The 15,246-nt window shown below is 38.5% G+C and overlaps 1 pseudogene; it reads right to left on the bottom strand.

The window, feature by feature from the left end:
- Positions 1-8,071: 8,071 nt before the first annotated feature.
- Positions 8,072-9,088, bottom strand: LOC150075437 (elongation factor 1-alpha-like; annotated as a pseudogene).
- Between the last annotated feature and the right edge of the window lie 6,158 nt (positions 9,089-15,246).

Genomic DNA, 15,246 nt, shown 5'->3' on the forward strand with positions numbered 1-15,246 from the left:
ACAATATATACAGAGCAACATGACCTTAGTTGCCGATGTTCCTAAATCCCAACAGCAACCAATCAACTAAATTCAAACTTTTACCTAGTGTTATGGAATTAGTTACTTTAGCAATGAGCATAGACATATGATGTAAGAAAGCAAGCTCATACAGCATCTGCCAAAAAAAAAAAAAAACCCTTCCCATTTAACTCATCCATTCTCTCCAAAACTTTGTCTAGTTCTTCCTTGAATTTATCTAAGCTGTCAACTTCCATAACGACAGATGAAAGTTTGTTTCAGCAATCAACCACCCGCTGGCTAAAGGCAAATTTCTGCACACCTGTTTTACAACTGTCTTTCCTCAATTTGAATTTTTGCCTCCTCAAGTTCGTAATCTGATCAAGAGGAAGAATCCCATCAGCATTGCGCTTGCTCAATCCATTCAAAGTCTTAAACACCTCAATCAGATCACTTTGCAGGTGTCTAGTCTCCAGACGATGCAATGTGCAGAACTTAAGCAGCCTTTCTTGGTAAGAAGACTCCAATGTCACCTTCTGTGCCTTTAAAAGATGATATCTGCTGTACAATGTCATCAGCTTTTGCCCCTGGCAGATATCCACCTATCCATCATGTTGTAGAATTTTAGGCGCATCAGCAACTTAAGCCATATTTCCCCGTATATAATTATATTTAATATGGAAGCCGTTTTATTTACTCTGTCAGTTTGAACGACAGGCTTAACCGATCGGGCTGGAAGTAGTCTCAAATTGAAGCTATTTCTTCATAGGTATGCACTAAGTTATTAAAATTTAAAAATTCGTAATAGTTTTATTTTACTGAGCGGGCCAGTTTTGTAGTTCAAACGAGAATAGTTCAACATTCACTCATAGATGAAGTCGCAGGAAGATGTTAACTGTTAAACAAAGAATTGTCTAAGTTGATAAGGCATTTTTTTCTGATTAACAATTTGCACTTTAACTATTTGCACGTTCGCACAATCGTGTCCTTTGTTCTGAAAAAAAAAATAAATAATAAATAAAAATAATAAAACTCTCCTACCAATTGCGAAATTCACTACTAGCGCTGTCTACCTTAAAAGAAAGAACTAATCGTTAAGATTCCGTCACAGCTCATTATATGTCCCCACGTTGCGCGCGCGAGCTGATACACTCATTGCCATTCGTTACGTTTAATACGTTCATAACTCACCATTTTATCGTTATCGTTATCAACTTTTGAGGTTATTTAAGGTAAGTAATTTAAGGATTGAGAAGTATGTCACAGTCAAAATGCTTCTCTGACTGGTCGTGTTGAACGTACCTTGCGACAAAGGAGAAACACGCCTTTTCGTGTTTCTGCAAATGTATTCAGGATTGTTTTGAAAGACCGATCCTAAAACATTTACACGTTTTCTTTACTACATGGGTACTACATTTCTTGAGGACAGCTAGAGAAAAACTCTGCTACAAATTGCGAAACTTTGGGTACGATAGGCCTAACTGATTTGGTCTCAAATTGAAGATATTTCTTCCTAGGTGTGCAGAAACATGGGAAAATATAAAAATTCCGAATAGATTTATTTTACAGAACGGGTAAGTTTTCTCTACTAGCTCTGCCTACTTTAAAAGAAAGAATAGTTTTATTTTACAGAAATATGAAATGAGAAAGGATTCGACGCGTACTGGCTTATCTGCTCACGACCAAACACTGACTACATTTCTTTAGAACAGCTAGAGAAAAACTCTGCTACCAATCGCAAGGGGTGCTCGACGAAAAACCAAGCCATCCTCGTCTGAGACCGACTAAATGAGCCACGTTGTAAAAAAAGACCCATAAAAATTCCTCGTGTCATTGACGGGATTCGAACACAGGTCTTTTCCACCAGGTGTGGGGAGGGCAGCGATTCTACTAACTGTGCTACTCATGAGGACTCTTCCATTGAGAAAACCTGCTTCGTTTCCGAATCACGCCGTCTAACACATGTCTCAACCCTGTGATGACCTTCGAAACGAAAGTTTGATCAATCTGAAGATCAAACTTTTTTTTTTAAATCGGTTATCAGTAAAACACATAAATTGCGCGAAATAGTTCTGAATTTGATTCAAGATTTTTTCTTTTATTGAAAAATAAAAGAAAATTAATCAGATATTTATTATCATTACATGGACAAGGATATCAGGTATAATCAGAACTCGAGCATACACTGTTGCCATTGGAGACCACTGGGCAACTCGTATTACTGTTACAATTTAATATAATTATTTAAAATCTGATATTACCAATAATGCACACTGGCCGAGTTAGTCGGTCTTGGACAAGTCTGCACAATTCCCGTTCCACTGGAAATTCGGAGTTTTAATCCAGAAAAACACCAAAGTGATAGACATGATACACACTGACGCCTCAGTCTTAGTTGCTTTGGTACAAAGAAAACAAATATAAATATCTAGAACAATTTCAATTACTGTGGCCAGTGTTTAGTCAGCCATGCTACAGATTAAGGCAACAAAAGAAATGTGACATTTTATATGACAGATCTTCCTCAAAACAATGCCCTTTCAATAATGCGTGTGACACCGAAAGAGATGACATATATGCTGCACGCTGTTAGTGATGCCAGTATTGTATTACTAAAAGCTAAGATATGGGTCGCATAGATGTGTTACATTTCACCTTTAAGAAAAGCTGACTGCCCATAAAAGTTAGAAGAGAACCCAGCTGGGCCGTCAAATTAGTGAGAACAATGTGTCGATTGAACGATTTAAACACATACACAGTGTGCATATATATAAATTTATATTTTAATTCAACCGATACTCTGTTATTATCGTTGTACACTGAGTGGACAGAAATCATGGGACACTTATCTAGTAACGGGTAACCCCACATTTCGCCCAGATAAGGGCAGTCACACGGCGAGGCATTGATTCCACTAGTTCACGAAAGCGTTGCCCAGGTGTTTACATCCATGCTTGCTGCACCGTTGTCCATAACTCCGTCGCATTCCTGGGTGGAGGATCCAAAGCACGAACAGACCTTTCCACAGTGTCACATAGATGCTCCACAGAGTTCATGTCCGGTGAATGGGGAGGCCATTCCATGGTGGTAAAATCTACAGAATGCTCTTCGAACCATGTTCTAGTCACCACGGCTCTGTGGGGAGGACATTGTCCTGTTGGAAGAGTCCATCGTCCTGTGGGTGCACGACGACCATGAAGGGATGCAGATGGTCTGCAAGGATGGACACGTAACCTGGACTGTTCTGAGATGGTCTAGATGTACCAGAGGTCCCAATGTGTGCCAGTTGAACACACCCCAAATCAATACCGACCGTCCACCTGCCTGAACAGTTCCTTGTTGACATGACGGGTGCATAGCTTCGTGCGGTTTCCGCCAGATACGCACTCTCCCGTCCGTTAGAAATAACTGGAAACAGGACTCATCGGACCAGGAGACCCGTCTCCAATCATCCAATGCCGATGTTCTTTCGTTCAGTTAAGGCGTAGAGGCCTGTTTCATGGTGTTAGCAATGGGACTCTGGTGGGTCCCATAACCTATTGTGACTAATGATCGGCTGATGGTCTTGTTGGAGACATTTCAGGCGCCTCCCTCGTTGAAGTCGGAGGTGATTTGTGCCACTGTCTCTCTCCGGTTGGCTAAAACAATGCGAGACAGACGTCGATGGTCACGTTCATCCATCACCTTTCTCCGCACACAGCGCTGTCCACGATAACATGTTATTCTGGAAATGGCGTATTCCCGGTACACTCTTGATATTGTCGAACGGGGATAGTGCAATTTCTGTACCACCTCCGCGATAGAGTGACCCATGCGTCGGGCGCTCACTATCATCCTTCTTTCAAAGTGTAATTAAGTCGTAATTAGTTCAAAGAACTAATTACAACCTAATTAGACTTTGAAAGAAGGATGGGTTGTAATTAGTTCTTTGAACTAATTACAACCCACGACGTTTATCCATACTGACATCGAATTACCGTCTACCCGAATGCAATGATGTTGTTTACCTATATACCTGCCAAGCGATGTTCGTCCACTGTAGAGAGGGGTGACAACGTCGTGTTGCCCAGGAACCAGGTATCCCATAAATTCTGTCCTTTCACTGTTTGTATGTGTACACACACAATCCGTAATTTTGGGCAAACTGAAAGTGTGCGTCCAGACTACTCGACTGCATTTCATTATTATATTTTTTATTATTTGCCTTAAAACTCTGTTCAAACTGTCTCCACTATTTTTCTTTATTTGTTTTTATATTTTAATTTTGAAAAAAAAAAAAAAAGTTGTTTTAGAATTATATCTTTATTTTAAAAGATTCCAAAAACTCCACTAAACGAATGAAAATTTAATATGGGGGCATGACAGTATCAGTGGCGACATCTATGGGAGAATATTGAGAGCTATCATCAAACAAAACTGGCACCTTATGCAGTTTTTGCGATTTTTACACAACTTGTGAAAATTTAACACCTGAATGTGACACCAGAGAACTAATTACAAGCAGCTGGTTGGATTCAAGTATTTTAACTGCATTTCGTTTAAAAAAAAAAAAAAAAAAGGCTTTAGACCATAGGATTGCCACTTCACATTTTGAATTTGTTTGATTATCAAGATTTTCAAATTGAATTTCAGTGATGTTTAAATTCATAATTTATTCGTATAGATATATAGATGAATTATGGATTTAAACATCAACGTGGGGGAGGGGGTATATTCCACAATTAGTGTTCCCAAATTGTGCTAATATTTACAGTATCAAGAGGTAACACTCATGATATTAAGAGAAGTGTCTTTGGTTCTGTATTTTAATATTAATTATTTCATTAAACTACCTCCGTAGCCGAGTGGTCAGGAACGGGAGTGCAGTAGCACAACCTCTTTGAGTAGACTTGGGGTTCAAGCACCTGACAGCTAAATACAGTCGATCTGCCAACCCGCACTGGACCAGCATTAGCATTAGCATTAGTAGAGGCATACGATGCAAGAAAGCAAGCTTGTGCAGCGTCAGCCAACCCCCCCCCCCTCCATTCGTTCTAAATACCTGTCCAGCTCAGCCAGAGGCGGATTTAACGGCGGGCGCACCGGGCGCACCGGGCGCGCGCCCTGGGCCCTGACTTCTGAAGGGCCCCGCAAAACCCCAACTTTACACTTTTTTCTAATGATACCAAGTTTGGTTTCATATGTGCAATTTTAATTACGTACAAGTTTACAATCGGCGGTAAAACCTGATAGTATGTTTATATTCGCATATTTTCATTATTTTATTACTACGCTGCATAGGCCCCGCGCGGCTGCGCTACCGCTCATCGGAGCAATAGAATCGTATTTGCTACTTTGTACTTACAAAGGTCCTCCTGCATTGCAGACTTACGAAATACGCGTATATTGTTGAAATTATATTAAGATAAAATTAATTCCTGTTGTTACATCAGCGCCTGGATTTTCGTAGTTTATGAATAATTTTTGAATTTTAATTAATCATTAATTTATTGCACTATAACGAAAAATCTCTTCTCTAGTATTCTAATCATTCAGACTATTAAATTTTATATTTTTCTTTTCATTGGTAGGCTACCAATGATAGCCAGAAAAATGAAACGACATCTATCAGGGACTGAAAAAAGACAAATTAAAAAAAGACGAGAGCAAGTTGCCAACCAACAGAAAGAAGCATTGGACAAATTTATAACTGGCCCTGGCGATTCAGGCCATCATAATTCGAGCAACAATGAAGATGAAGAACAAGGAGCTGCCATCAGTCAACAAAAAGAGTTAGTTGAAGTTGAAAACCAAGGTATAGAAGAAAGCAACAATGATGATGAAGAATCAGTTAACAGTCAACCAGGTGAAAAACCAGTAGAAAAAAATATAGAAGAAAGTCCATTAGAAAATATTGAAACGCAAAATATTCCATTCGAAGTTACACTAAAAGATATTGCTCTCTGGCCTAACGTTTTATCTAATGAAATGGTTGAATTTCTAATTTCAAATAAACCAAAAAATATAGGCGATATAACTACACTTAAATCGGTCTATAAACACTGTGATCGCATTTACTACAGAGGCTTGTATAAAGACCATTTTTACAGAAAAATTTCGAACGGTGAAAAAGAAGAAAGGACGTGGCTAATTTTTTCCGAAACATCCGAATCAATTTGTTACCCATGCAAAATGTTTTCGGGCTCAAAGTCTAAGTTGACTACAGGGTTCCAAAATTGGAAAAATATTGGAATAACTTTGTCCGAGCGTGAAATGTCAAAAGAGCACGTCGCTTCAATGTGTACATTATACAAACCCTCCTCTACGTTAAATCGCATTGATGTTCAAAATCTGCAAATCACATTGAAAAAAGAAAATTATTGGAGCGAGATTCTGCGAAGAATTGTATCCACAATAAAATTCCTTGCAAGTTTGGGCATCGTTTCAATGGAACATGTTACGCAATAATTTGGATAAAGGTAGTCTGCCAGGGCTGATGCAGTTTTAGCGTTAAAATGTGCCTACAAAAATATAAAAGAGGCATTAGATGAGATATGCAATTCCACAAAAGGAAAAATAAAAATGTTATTGAAGCAAAATCATTACTTAAAGAAATGAATGATTATGAAACTGCTGTAATGACAGTCCTATGGAATAAAATTTTGCAAAGAATCAACGCAACGAGTAAATCTTTACAATCTATTGACTGCACAATTGTTAAAGGTTCTTTATTATTAAAAAGTCTAGAAATTTTTATTAATGAAAACATCGAATCAGAAGTTAAAGAACTAACAGATAAAACATTTGAAGATGATCGCGAGCGAACATGTACAGAAAATCGAAAAGAATTTTTTTTTTACTTAATGTACTCTACATAATATGCGATCATTTAATAGCAGAACTGAACAGACGCGGAAAAATCTATGAAAATGTTAAGTAATTTTAGAGTTTTTTCCTGTTTACATTGTGTGTCGAAGAAAAGAAAAAATGCGTTAATAGAAATGTATAAAGATGACCTTGATTCGAGTAATTTTAAAGATGAGTTGGAACAGTTTTTAATCTTTTTAGATGAAGAAGACAAGCGATCAATTAATAATATATACAAAAAAGCATTAGATATGAAAGCAACTTTTCCAAATGTGGAAATTATTTTGAAAATTTTGTTAACCCTGCCAATTTCAAACGCATCGGGGGAACGCTCATTTTCTTGCCTAAAAAGAGTAAAAAATTATCTAAGAAATTCAATTTCAGAGGAAAGACTAAATAATATGGCTATTTTATATATAGAGAGCGATTTACTTAAAATTATTGATTGTGATGAGATAGTTAATAAGTTTGCAAAACGAAAAGCAAAAAAAAATTATTTAAATATTTTCACATTTGTAATTTTAATTTCAAGTAAAATTCTGATTTTTTTTTGCTCAAATTTCTCATTGTTACTCCTATTATACGTATACTTTCATTAATTATACTTTTACATATGTTCAACTATTAGTTCAAAACTTTGTGATTATTATTATGCTATTATTAATTATATTATACATATATTATATTCAAATTTTATTGGAAATAAAACATTAATAGTACATAATATTTTTTATTTATTTAAAAAATGGTTAACATGTATTTTTATTTTCCCTGTCTCTCTCTTTTTTTTTTTTTTAAGAGGCCCAATATTTTCTTCTGCGCCCGGGGCCTCAACCGACCTTAATTCGCTTCTGAGCTCAGCCTCAAATTTATTTAGGCTATCAACCTCCACAACAAAAGTGGAAGTCTGTTCCACCAACCAACCAACCGCTGGCTAAAGGCAAACTTCCTCACATCCATACTACAACTGTCTTTCCTCAATTTGAAACTGTGCCCCCTTGGGTTCTCAGTCTGAGCAAGAGGAAGAATCACAGATGTTAATTATTATTATTATTTTTTTAAATTTTCTTCTTATTAGTATTATTTCATTCTTACCATTTTATTTTATTTATGTTTTTGTTATTTATTATTATTATTATTTATTTTTTGTTATTTTTTATGATTATTATGGTGCCTCTCTAAATTTGCAGGCAATATGTGTAGTATGGTAAGTACAGGAGTGTAACCATTGGAAATCTAACCAGGATGATTGAGAACAATAACTTGAGCAGTGAATTCCTCATTAGCCTTAGGTGGAGTGTCTTTGCTGTCCCCAGCGACATAATCTCTATGCAACTCTTTTACAGATACATTCTTAATGTTGAAACCAACATTGTCACCAGGAAGTGCCTCTGTCAGTGCTTCATGGTTCATCTCTACAGACTTAACTTCAGTGGTGATGTTTACGGGAGCAAAGGTCACAACCATACCAGATTTAAGAACACCAGTTTCAACTCTGCCAACAGGAACAGTTCCAATACCTCCAATCTTGTACACATCCTGCAATGGAAGTCGCAGAGGTTTGTCAGTAGGTCTTGAGGGTGGTTCCATAGCATCAAGAGCTTGTAGAAGGGTCTTTCCTTCAGATTTACCACTTTTACGTTCAATTGTCCAGCCTTTGTACCACGACATATTGGTGCTAGGTTCCAGCATGTTGTCTCCATTTCAGCCAGAAATTGGGACAAATGGTACTGTGGCAGGATTATAACCTATTTTTTTTATGTATGCAGATACTTCCTTCTTGATTTCTTCAAAGCGAAACTCCTTTGTGTCTGTTTTATTGACACCAACAATCATTTACTTTACACCTAAAGTGTAAGCAAGAAGGGCATGTTCACAAGTTTTGTCCATTTTTAGAGATTCCAGCTTCAAATTCTCCAGTTCCTGCTGCAACAATCAGCACAGCACAATCTGCTTGGGAAGTGCCAGTGATCATGTTCTTAATGAAATCCCTGTGGCCTGGAGCCATCAATAACAGTCACATAGTTTCTGAGTTTCAAATTTCCACAATGTTATGCCAATTGTGATACCACATTCTCTCTTAGCCTTTAATTTATCTAAGACCCAAGCATGCTTGAAAGAACCTTTTCCCATTTCTTGTGCCTCCTTTTCGAATTTCTCCATTGTTCTCTTGTCAATACCACCACATTTGTATATGAGATGGCCGGTAGTCATAGATTTCCCAGAATCTACGTGTTCAACAACTACAATATTGATGTCGGTTTTTCCTTTCCCATGTCTGTCGATTAGTTGTATCACAGTAGCAAACAAAGCCTCAACCGCGCCACGACATTATTTATTTATTTATTTATTATTTTTTTTTTTGGCTGGTGCAGCATGAGCCATAGGCTTCCTTGCACCATGTGGCCATTGCTAATACTAATACTATACTGTACTAAAGTTTAAGAAATTAATTCTGTGATAAAAGCAGGGTAACCCCCCCCCCCTCGCTTCTTTCACTCCATTGAAATAGTTCTTTCTACAGAACACCAAGATTATTCTTCCATATCACATTCATTTGGCTCTATGAACATGTTCAGTGAACTAGATGCACATTTTAATGATTACAAAGAAACGTGAGAATAGCATTCACTTCAACTACAATCTTGTCGACAATAATATTATATATTTAATGCAATGTGATCAAAATTGCAACACATTTTACGTTAGGAAACATTACTGTTAAATTTGGGTCCACAACAGTTAAAGTGTGGTGCCTTCATTATGGAGCCCCTTCTTGTAATCTTTAATCGCATATTGAATTCCGGATCAATCCCGATCCGGAATTCAATATGCGATGTGGAATCTCGATGTAGAATCACTACAGGGTACAACCCATACCCAAACGAAGAAACTCTAAGGAATCTAGGGACTTGAGACCGATCTCAGTGGGCTGCTCTCTATTAAAAGTGTTTGAGAAAACTATCTTATAAGCACTGATCGACCAATGCTTCTCTCATAGACCGAAACATCTGCGTACTGTGATCCCCAAAAGGTCTACATGCAAACCTATTGGACACCCTATTTAAAATTCAAACTGCTTTCAACAGTAAATCTCAGCTGGACGTCATCTTCCTTGATATTTCATCTGCTTATGATAAGCTCTCAATTCTCGCTCTCATCTACATTCTAGAAAAGTACTTTGGTTTTACAGGAAGCCTGCAAAAAACCATCAACCTCAAATTTACACCAAGACAACTCTTCTTCAGCTATAAATCCTTCCAACAGGAGCGCATTATAACGAGAGGAGTATTGCAGGGAGATGTCCTGTCCGGTCTACTGTTCACCGCTGCCCTTGAACCTTTCCTCGCAAGGTACACTGATTTCTCATCATATGCAGATGACCTCAAATTATACATAACATCTAAAGACGCTGAACAAACTCACCTGATAAATCAGCGAGCCTCCGCCCTGATCGCCAGCCTTGAAGCCTATCTACTACAAATAGGTCTGGAACTAAACATATTGAAATCAGCTTAACTCACCTTTACAAAAAAGAGAATCAAGAATGACATCACATCCTATCACAACGGATTACAGATAAGGAAAATGAAGTCTCACACCGACCTCAGCATGACTTGGGATGAGGACCTCGCTTTTCAGACCCATTTTTCGACCATGAAATCAAAGACTTTCTCGGTGATGTGAGCAATTCGACAAGAGCTGACGGAGTTACTTCACGTCGATGTAGTCGGAAGTTACGTCCAGCGGTGCCTACAACCTATCGCACTGTATGCATCATCAATCTGGTCTTCTGCCCCGACGTCATACATAAACAGATTCCTGGCAATCGAGTACTAGGTAATGCGATGAATGAACAGGGTCACGGGCAACGTATTCATCATCTCCAGGGCTGTTTTATATACCAACTTAAATATTAGACCCTGGAGAGTTCACATTGCATCCAGGAATATTCTTCTTCTTTCTCAGATGCTTACCGGTGTGATTGACACTCCCAGTCTTCGAGGACTTGCTCTACTCCACGCGCTGGACGTAGTAATGACAACCCTTACCTACCGTTGCATTCTATACTGTCCAACCTGTGCTGTCTGAAGAATTTCTTCCCAAACAACGCAGACTATTTCAATTCATTGGCAAAGCAAGCAGTACAGAGTGAAGAGCTTCTCTGAAGTAGCACAGCTTACTTCAACTATAATCTTGTCAATAATTGAATTTTGTAAACAATATTGTAAATATACGCACTTAATAACATAATAAAAGGAGAATTTTTCCCTCCAACATTGAATGTGTATTCTATTAGACCACTCCCAAAAGTCTCCGAGCCAACTGAAGCCAAGCATTTTAGACCCATCTCTTGCTCCTCGTGTTTACTGAAGCTGCTTGAGAAAACAGTACTGAAACCGCTTACCACGCACATCCTCCCGCATAGACCACATCAAATTCATTATGCTTTGCACGACATATCAACAATTAATAATCTGCTTATGACCACCAATGCCATCCTTCGATCGTTTGAGGAGAAAGAAGAAATTGCTATCACATACCTGGATCTACAAGCGGCGTTCGATAGTGTTAACATCCTGCCTTGCTTAAGCATCTTCAAAATTACTATCATATCACAGGCCAAGTACTGAAGTTTCTAACATCCCTTCTTCAGAATAGAACCATCAAAATGTCCATAGGAAAGCAGACGCAAGCAGGCGTGACACAAGTGGTGAGTCCTGTCTGGAATTCTTTTCACAGCTATAATTAATCCGCTAGTACACAACAGACCAGATATGCCATAATATGCGGATGACTTGAAGCTCATAACAAAAATAGAATCAACCGATGAAGTAATAGACACAACAGCAACCATCAACAAGACATTATCAGAAATAAAGCAGTACCTCATGAGATTTGACCTGCAAGTTAATCCTGCAGAATCTGCATTCATGGTCTTCTCACTGAAACCCACACCAACCATAATTCAGCCGGCGATAGACGGAGTCCTGATCCCCTGCGTCGAAAAGCGGAAAGACCTGGGTGTGACCTTTGATCGTAAATTAAGATTCCATCACCACATTGAAGCACTCTGTGCTGAATTCAACAGGAAACGGTGGATTGCCAGGCAGCACTTGCTGCATATTCATAACATAAATCTGATAAGAACGTATATCAGGACGATGATCTTCGGAGGTGTACTGTATGGGGTAGAGTTGTGGGGCTCGGCTGCAGACACAACAATCAAACCATTGAACGCTGCTTAATACTGGCTCCTGAAGTGGGCTACCTGGAAATGTCATCTCCCACCACAACTTCACATAACACCAATGGCCAAAGCATTGAATTTAATCAGCTTCGCAGCCTTAATGAACGAAAGAAGACTAATCTTCACCATCCAAATGATCTCTGGAAGAATCTCAGCGCCCAACATTTGGGACATCGTGTGCTGGAGAATCCCCCAACCAGCACTCCGCTCCACTTCCAAGCTTCTTGCTCTTCCGTCGAGGTTACATTTTAAAGATCGGTTCCTCCCTTATCAGAAACTCCAACTAGCTCATTCCTTGGACGCCGACCTGTGCAAAATCGTTGATGACAAAAAGTACAGACGATGCATCCTAGATCTGCACGTGTGTTCCACAACCATAAACTGATGTAAGAACGCTCTGGCTTAGCAAGAATTTCAGGGAAACTTGAATTCAAGAAAACTGTCCTGTGTTATTTTAATTTATTTTTTATTTTAAGTTGATGTATTATTGTTATTATTGTATTTTATTTTTAATTAAATTCAATCTGCTGTATGTTATTTATTTATCATATTATTTATTTATTACATTTCCGGCGAGATGATATCTCTGCCGTTTGTTAACCCCTGGCTTAGTGCAGTGAATGGTTTGTAAAGGTAAGGTACCTGTGTGTTCCTAGGAACCTTACAATAAAGATTATATTTATTTATTATTTACTCCACACCGTGAATGGTCGTGTACGGATTTGGCGTCAACAATATGAGGCTCTTCATCCACCATGCATGGTATCAAAGGTGCAGGCTGGTGCAGGCGGTTGTATGGCGTGGGACATGTTTCACTGGCAGCAATTTGGACCCCTGGTGCATGTGGAACAACGTATCACTGGTCTTCGCTATCGTAAACTGCTTGCTCACTGTGTACACCCCGCTATGTTACACTTTTTCCGAATGGCGATGGTGTCTTCCAAGATAACATTCCTGCACGTCAAATGCCCGATGGTTCGGCGCATTTGACGTGCAGGAATGATTTGAGGAACACAGTTCTGATTTCCAGCATATCGATTGGCCTCCGAACTCCCTCGATATCAATCCCATAGAGCACTTGTGGGACACTATGGAAAGGCATATCAGGCGTCTGGATACACCAATCACCTCCATACATGCATTGTTAGCCGCATTACACACAGCTAGGTTGGCCATACCTCCCGAACGCTTCCGACATATTATTGAATCAATGCCACGTCGGATAGCTGATGTACTGAGGGAAAAAGGAGGACCTACGAAGTATTAGGTAAGTGGTCATAATTCAGTGATCACTCAGTGTATATGTCCCTTATCGGGTACTGCTCAAAGGACTGGATGAAAGGCGAGGAATGAGAATGTACTCCATGCCTCATATTATCTGAATCCGGGCTTGAAATTTCTATCAGATGTGATTTTAAAAATATTTCTATTTTCCATATCTTAGAATTATTCTATGTAATACGAGACATTTAAAATCGATGAAATGCATGAGACAATATGAGGCCATTGAACAAATATATCTCACAATTCCTTTTAGAACTGTAAGATATATTTTTATAGTTTGTGAGAGAATTTTTATTTTTTAAAGTAAACCTGGGGGTGTGGAATAGAAGGATTTCAACCTTGAATTTTGAATGTATTTTGTTTGGGTGAAACTTCTCAAGCAAATCCTGAACGTCATATTTTTCTTAAGTGAGCATGGTTTAGCATTTTTTGGTTCCAAAGAACATATTGGAGATCCTCGGAATGGGAATTTTCTTAGAATCTTAGAGTTACTTAGTAAGTATGATTCAGCTTGTATACGATCATGTGAAAATAGTTCGAGAATCACAGGAAAATCGCAAACGTCTCCAAGTTCACTGTCTCTCCTCATTCGTTCAAAATGAATTTATCGAACTTTGTGGATTATCTTTTCAAAAAAGAATTCTTGAAGAAATTCGAAATTCCAACTATTTTTCCATTATCGTGAATGCAACCCCAGATTGTTAACAAAAAGAACAAACGTGTCTCGTCGTTCAATATGTGAAAAAAATTGATAATTCAGTGTATTGATTGAGGAACGATTCATCAAGTTTTATTCTTTTCTTTCACACAAAAGGAAGGAAGGAAAGTAAATCACTTTACGAATTTTAAAACTTCTAAGAAAGTTTGCACTTGACTGCTTATATTGGGCAAGCATATGATAATGGTACTAATAGGGCAGGACAGTATAATGGCCTACAAGTAGTTTTTCTTGAATCTAGTTACCCTAATTGCATTTTTTGTAAAAGTTGATAGTGTTGAATCATGCAAGGAGGCGATATTATACTTTGGAACTCAGGAAATACAGTATATACCTGGTGGTTATAATATATTTCCCTATTCAGGAGACCCTAGTGTCAAAACGGCTAGAGATAGCGCTGTGAAAATCGGTGGGTGTGTCATTTAGGGTATGGGGAAGCGATTTGTAGAAGAAAAAAAAAATAATTAGTTCAAATTTCCGCCACCATGGGAGAATTTGGCACTGTAAACATGAGATGGAATACGTAACTTAGGACTAGATTTCAATATCAGAACTTAGAAATCTTCAGATATTGTTCTACATGCTTTCTTTCACTTGAGATGACATTCAGATATCTCCATAGCCAGAAATCCCAGGAATTGAGGGCTGGCCACAACTGCGGAAAGTCTCTAGAAAGGATGCGATCATTTCCGAACGTTGAACAGAGCAGTTCCTTCACTTGTCGACCAACGTGGGGAGGGGCACCATCTTGCATGAATACTACGGTTTCCAAGCATTGCCTTTCTTGAAGAGCGGGAATAATGTGATCTCTTAGAAGAGCGCAGTACTGTGCACTAGTTACTGTACACCTTACGGGGCCATGAGGTGTAGACTCTTCAAAGAAAAATGGTCCGATTATAAACTCTGCTGTGAATCCACACCATGCTGTAATGTATGGACTTTGTAGTGGTCTTTCATGCACACCAGATGGATGAGAAATCTACATCTACATTTTTGTGCATTTACATCCCCATGAAGAGTGAAATGTGCCTCATCACTCCACAAGATCATTCGAGCCCGTGTATCGTCAAGTTCTATACGAGCCAGAAATCGTAGAGCAAAATCTATTCGTTGTTGTTGATCACAAGGCTCTTGCACTACATGAATC

Source organism: Mastigoproctus giganteus, chromosome 14 (genome assembly GCF_048544385.1).
Source record: "Mastigoproctus giganteus isolate SK-2022 chromosome 14, ASM4854438v1, whole genome shotgun sequence".
Classification (NCBI taxonomy): Eukaryota; Metazoa; Arthropoda; class Arachnida; order Uropygi; family Thelyphonidae; genus Mastigoproctus; species Mastigoproctus giganteus.